The 7,388-nt window shown below is 32.8% G+C and overlaps 1 pseudogene; it reads left to right on the forward strand.

The window, feature by feature from the left end:
* The first annotated feature begins 204 nt into the window (after positions 1-204).
* LOC131637601 (uncharacterized) lies at positions 205-899 on the forward strand (annotated as a pseudogene).
* The last annotated feature ends 6,489 nt before the right edge of the window (positions 900-7,388 follow it).

Raw genomic sequence — 7,388 nt, forward strand, 5'->3', positions numbered from 1 at the left:
TATAAATATTTTGTTAAGGAACCAAATCGTAATTGGGAATTTGAAAGGCACAATTTCCTTAACCGTTTATACAGAGGAACATAAATTGATGGCATGGAGTAATTAAGAGTTAGTAAAGGGGCATTTTTTAAACTTTGTAAAATTTTAGAAGAAAAAGGGCGATTGGTAAAGACAACAAATGTCCCAACAACTAAAGTTGTGGCAATGTTTTTGCATATCCTTGCTCATAACCTAAAATTTAGATTCATACACTTTAACTATTGTATATCGAAAGAAACAGTGAGTAGACAATTCAATAATGTCCTTAGAGATGTTATGAAAGTAAGCCGAAATTATTTGAAGTTTCACTACAATAATCTAGATGACCTTAAGGAAAATAAATGGAAATGGTTTGAGGTAATTTTGAAATTTGTTTTACAACTTCTAACCTTTTTTAGGTATTTATAATTGTAGTAACTTTTTTTAAATTGTTTTTAGAATTCTATTGGAGCACTTGATGGAACACATATTCTAGTAACAGTTGTTGTAGAAGATATGCCTATATACCGTAATAGAAAGGGTGAAATATCTACAAATGTGTTAGTAGTTTGTGATCAAGATTTAAGGTTTATCTATGTGTTTCTGGGGTGGGAAGGGTCTGCATGAGATTCTCGGGTATTGCAAAATGCTTTACGTCGTCAAATTTGTCTTTGAATTCCAAACGGTAATAAATTGCCATTTTTTTATTTAGTGGATCAAATGTAACTATATGATTTTTTTTATCTTGAAAAAAAATCATTGTCGGTAAATACTTTCTTGTAGATGTGGGATATACAAATGGCCCTGGATTATTAGAACCATATAGAGGGACTAGATATCATCTCAAAGAGTGGGTTGGAAACACTCCTCGAAAATTATAAGGAATTGTTTAATCTTTGCCATTCAAGTGCAAGGAATGTAATTGAAAGGTCATTTGGTATATTGAAGAAAAGATGGAGTATATTAAGAACTCCTTCTTTTTTTGACACTAGTGCAGAAAGTACTTTTTACATCGGGCGAAAAGTACTTTTTACATCGGTTTTAGGCCCGATGTAAAGCCAGGCGATGTAATAAGTCTGAGACATTTTACATCAGGTCAAGGCCCGATGTGAAAATTATAATACCACATCGATTGAGTTCATAGGTCTGATGTGAAAAATAATGCAATTTTTTTATAAAAAAAAATATACGCCACATTTTACATCGGTTTTCAGCTTGGCCCGATGTAATAGATAGTGTTTACATCAATTTGTACATCGGTTTTCAGCTCAGTCCGATGTAATAGAGTGTTTTTTACATCGGTTTTCGCAAAGCTCGATGTAAAAAGTTTTTTGTTTTTTAGCATATAATGGTTGTTTTTCCTATTTTTCCATTTTAGCCTGTAATTTTTTTTACCTAATTTTCCATATAAGATTCAAATACCACACAGACCAAAGAGCTATTTTGCACATTTTTACCCACAACACACAGACCACATTTAATTGCACCAAATAGCATATATATATATATATATATATATATATATATATATATATATATATATATATATATATATATATATATATATATATATATATATATATATATATATATATATATATTCGTCAAAATATACAAAAGTATTAATCTACGATACACAAGTGTACAAAATGATAAGAAAGAATTACGCACGGTTTACTACTACAAAATAATAACATAACAAATATCCAACCATTTAAGTCCTTTCGCGCACTTGAAAAACCAACACGCATCCACGAGAAACATAAAGTTATTCTTTATATAACTCAAAGAAACATTTTGCCCAACGGAGTCGCAAATCATATAAATCTTCTTGTATCATCTAATGTAGCATCATCTCTTGATGATATCCTTTCATTTTTAATTGTCTCCTCGAGCAAGCGATACCCTCCACGAGATAATACATGTGAGTATACATTCCTAGCCACGTTTTCCTTACCTTTTCGACTTTTTTCCTATTAATTATAAAATCAAATAGTTATCACTAAACATAATAAAAATGTTACTAAAAAAAACTCAAATATAACTCCTACTAACCTTAAATGCGGGGGTATCTCGAGCCTACAAATTTCATATTAAAAAAAATTCCATATAACTCCTACAAATTTTTGAAACTGCATAGAGCCATCAAATATGGTTAAATACTTTACGTCTACATAGATAAATGTATGGTTTAGACTTAAAATCCTATTCACACGCAAACTATTTTCAAGATAAATTTCTTTAGTCTAATGCTATTAAACATGATGCATTAAAAAAAAGTTAGAAAACTTAGAAAACCATGATACATGTGCATTACATATATGTTAAAATAAATTAAAGTGAAGATAAATGATAATTAAATAAACATTAAAAGCAAATGTTTCACTTCATTTTTTTTTAAAACGTAAATGCATGAGAGAGTATGTCAATTGCTTCCAATAACTATTCATTTCTATGCTTGTAAATAGAAAGAGAATCAACAACTCATAAGACTTTGAAGAACTCTAGCCTCCTACTTTTCTCACATTAAAATCAAAGTTTACACATATTAATTTCAAAACAAGATCTATATTAATTGTTTCTCAAGCATCCACCACTCTTACGTGACTTATGCCCAAGCAACAAAAGAAACAACCCTATGTCAGCATGTGATTGAAAATACCAACATCCAAGAAGAAAATCAAACTCTCTCTTTCATAACTCTTACATTCTTTTTCAACTTATTCTTTTATTCATAAATCCACACTGACAAAAAACTTAACAGCATCATATGAAAAAAGAAGATAAAACATAATTCTCTTAAGTGAACTCAACAAAACATGATATATAAAATAATAGAAAAAAGAACTTCAACATTCCAATCAACAAACAGGTAACATGCTAAATCGGAAAACAACAATCATAAAATAAATGAAACTAAAGAAAATAAATGATACCAGCAACACGTTGAGAGGCTGTGCTCGCGGTGATAATCACGATGGTCGGAGCAACGTGCCTTTGACAATAGCTCATGGTCGCGACTTTGGCTTTAGCGGCGGATCCACCTTCTCTGCTCTAATATGCCATTCTTTATATTAGAACGGAATAATGTGGTACTTGCAAGAGAACAAACAGCAACACAAAAATTCTTTCTCTGCAAACAGAAACAAACACACAATATTATTCCGGATTTTGAAAGGTGGAGGTACGGTAGTGTTATCGTGAGGAAATGAAGCTGCAAGTTGCAGGTTGTTGTTTAAATCCAGAAACATCCCTACAGTCAAAAGCTGAGCAGCAGGCTATATGAAATAAAACAGAATTCAGTTTTGCACTATATTGACCGAAACAAACAAACAGTTTATGCCCCTTAACTCGGAAACATTTTAGACTATAAATGTGGCATCAAATTGGTGCATTTCATGGTGAAGATGGCAGAGAAAGCTAAAATCATGAAACATCAAATTCAAACTACATCCAATTTCAGTAAACATTCCTAATTCATATATCAATTCACATACATGAACTCTACACCCTAAAAATCAAATTAGTATGTTATGATGTAACTACAAGGAGAGTGGATATGGACAAAAATTCAAAACACTAATTTCCGCCATCACCAAACATACACACACCAAAGTACCAAACTTACCAGAATTCAACTTGCTCAACACTTTGCTTATCTTTACAAAGGTAGAGTTGATTCCACCACAAAGTCCTTTGTCTGAAGAAACATCAATAACATTCTTCTTGACATCAATAGCTGTGCATATATAAAGAACCACAATGAGCAATATCAGGGAAGCAAAAACATTGCCTTCACATACCATAAGCATACAACATGTGAACAATTCGTATTCCTGAAAATCTAAGGGGTATTTTGGTTTTTGTTTTCAGTCCCAACTACAATAATATCAGTGCTTTCACTTTTCACCATCTTTACCAATTTCAAATGTGAAATCAGTTTTGAATGGAATAAATAATAAAAAGAAAAACAACATACCGATAGCATCACCGAGAAGAGCCGTAAACGGCTGCCACAAACCACGTGAATTTTCTGCCCTATTTTGAACGGCTCGTAGTTTGGATGCAGCAACCATCTTCATAGCCTTAGTGATTTTCTGGATATTCTTCACACTCTTCATCCGATTTCTCACTATACAATCACATAGATCCATAACACAGTCAAAATCTATTCATTCCAGACCTATTCCATCCTAAATCTAACAAAATTATCCAAAAATCAAAAGAATAACGAAAAAGAATGATAAAAATGACGGTACCAATTTGAGTGGAAATTGAACGAGCTCCTTCAATTGAAGGTTGCTCTCTGAATCAAACGAAATTGAGATTAAGAGATTAATTGAAAATGATGAATGAAGATTGAGAAAAAATAGGGAGATTTGAGAGTGTGAGAACTTACAACGGAGAGATTAGGGTGGATCGGAGAGTGTTGCTGATTGGTTGGGAAGACATGAGAAGGGAGTGTTGTCGGAGAAGGGAGGGTCAAAAGGGAGGAGGTCGCAGGGTCATTTGGTTCGTTTCGGCAGAAGAAAAGAAGAAAAACGAAATATTTTTTGGGTTGGAAAGGAGGCTAGGGTTTTAGGGGAAAATAATGGGAGACATTTCCCATCGGTTTTTAGATGGACTGAAGTAAAGACCCACACTGCTAGACATTTCCCATCGGTTTTATTAACGGATAGATATAAAGGCCCATGAAGCAAAACATTTCCCATCGGTTGCTTAATGGACCGATGTAAAATCCCTTATAACATAATTTCGTTTTATTTACGAAACTGCCATCGCGTTGTTTTTCCCATCTGTGGAATTAAATGTCTGATGTAAAATTCTTTGATAAATATTTTTCACATCAGTTATCTTCATACCTGATGTAAAATCTTGTAACCAAATGTCTTATTTTTAGTAGTGTGATATAAAAACACAAATTAGAATTATTAATGCTTGTTTCATGTGGCACAATTTCATAATAGATGAAAAACAAAGTGATCAATTTTTAGAGGCTCGAGACTTTGATCTTTTATCTATTGTTGATGAAGATTTAACCAACCAACAAACAGAAAGAGGAACAACTAATGGTGTGGATGAGGTCGGAAATGTTCAAGTGACTGAAGAGTGGACAATATTTCGCGACACATATGCGATGAAAATGTTTGCTGAATATCAAGAGAGAAGAAATATTTCTTAGGCTTAGTGGATTTTAGATTGATTTCCTTTTTATTTTTTATAGACCTTTATTAGAAGTTGTTAGTTTGTATTTTTCATTTTGTTGCTTTTGTTATCTAAGGAATGTCTTGTTGATTTGAAATTTGAGTGACATCTTATTGTGTGGCTACTTTTGATTTCTAATGAATGTCTTATATATTGTGTGGCCACTTTTGATTGATATCTTATTAATATATTTTTGTTTCTTAATTATTGAGATTTGATTGTTACCATGTGTGTTTAGTTGACTTCAAGAAATGGATTCTAGTTTAGCCAATGCAAGAAATTTGAGCTGCAAGTCATTGGGAAAAAAAGATCGATGAAAGAAATGTTGGGAATAAGAAAGATGATGTAAGAGGTTACTTCACATGGAATTTGGACATGGAGCGTGTTTTAGCTGAAGCACTTAGAGATCAAAGAAGTTTGGACCACCAAAGTGACGGAGCTTGAAAAACAGTAGCATACAACGCTTCAACTGATGTTTTGTCTACACGCTTTAATGTTCAGGTTATAGGAGAGAACGTCAAAAACCATATCAAACTTTGTCGAGGATGGTATGGGATAATTAATGATATTCTCAGCCAAAGCGGGGTTTGATTGGGATGGCACAAATGCATGATCAATGTTGAAGATGAAAATGCATGGAATGAATATGTCAAAGTATTCATTTTTAACTACTAATATATTCATATTTTCTCTTGTTGTTCGTCATTAATTTAAGGATCGTTTCATTCATTCATATCAAGTACTAGTATACTAAGATAAGTTCTTAGGCGAAACTACTGACTTTGAAGATTAAAGCATTTACTATTTTTATCAATAGTATTAATTTGGAATTGCTTTGTGGATAGTTAGGGATCTTATTCTCTACCCATTGTCCTTTTTCATCACTAATGAAACACAACACAAGTATTTTGTATTGATTCATTTTCATTTCTTTTTCCATATTCTGTTTGTTGTTATTATGGTACGCAACATGATCGTATCATCACAGGATATTGTTGTTTCAAAGATGTTTATCTATTGCCATAAAAATGTGCTCAATTTGAATGATTCGCTTTCTGAAAAAGCATTTTAAAATGCCAAAATGTGCTCTATTTGTTGACACTGGCAGAATCTACAATTCTTTACACTTTTTTGGTTAATATCTTCTTTGGTTGCTATCATAAGTAAAATCCAAGACATGTGAACTGCGAAAGTGAGAGAGAGAGAGAGAGAGAGAGAGAGAGAGAGAGAGAGAGAGAGAGAGAGAGAGAGGGAGTAAAGTAACAACAATTCACAAACTCTGTAACATCATTCTAAACCCACAAATATTTCGCATATAATTTACGAAAATAAATCAAATGAAACCACCAATTCAAGGGTGCCACACTTTACATAAAACATCATTACAAATCCTGCTCCGTAACACAGGTTACGTCAACTCAACACACACATCAAGTTATACTTCAACCCTTCAATTAAGACATCGCAGCGGATTTATCGTCACAAAATAAACTTCTTCATAAACAAGGCTCATGATAATTTAGTCTCATCATAAATTAGATTCAAATCCATTTTCAACGTCTGAAAACCTCGAGAAATAAGTTAGTCAAAGTATAATAATCATTCGCAAAACAAGCGTTCCCAACCCGATGTTACATATCAGAGCAAGACACCAATATTATAATGAAACTAATAAAACTCTTCGAAGCTATCTTCAACGCTTCTACAACTACTCCTGGTCACTTACACGTTACCCATGTGGAGGCAACATTCAAATAGAAAGGGTGAGTAATCACAATTCATTACAAAAGATATAAGAAAAAGATTCGTAGTTATACAAAACATCATCATATCACAACATACATAATTCATTACAATTCGTACTCGTTGGTACATCACAATTCACTTAGTCACGTTTCATTCATAAGGATATCATAAAATCACATAACTCACAATTGTCATCACATCATAATTCACCAACAAAATTATGCAATGTTACATAGGATGTTAATGCACAAATCTGACTCAATGCATGTGGTATCAAATTTTATAAATACCTGGTTCAACACCCTCCATGATCCCCACCATAGGATCAATTCCTTCTTGGAATAGGAGCACATCACAAACACACTCAATCCACACAATGAGATTGAGGCACATCACAAGCGGACCACCGTCCTAAAATG

The sequence above is a fragment of the Vicia villosa genome, unplaced genomic scaffold (assembly GCF_029867415.1).
Source record: "Vicia villosa cultivar HV-30 ecotype Madison, WI unplaced genomic scaffold, Vvil1.0 ctg.002054F_1_1, whole genome shotgun sequence".
NCBI classification, from domain to species: Eukaryota; Viridiplantae; Streptophyta; class Magnoliopsida; order Fabales; family Fabaceae; genus Vicia; species Vicia villosa.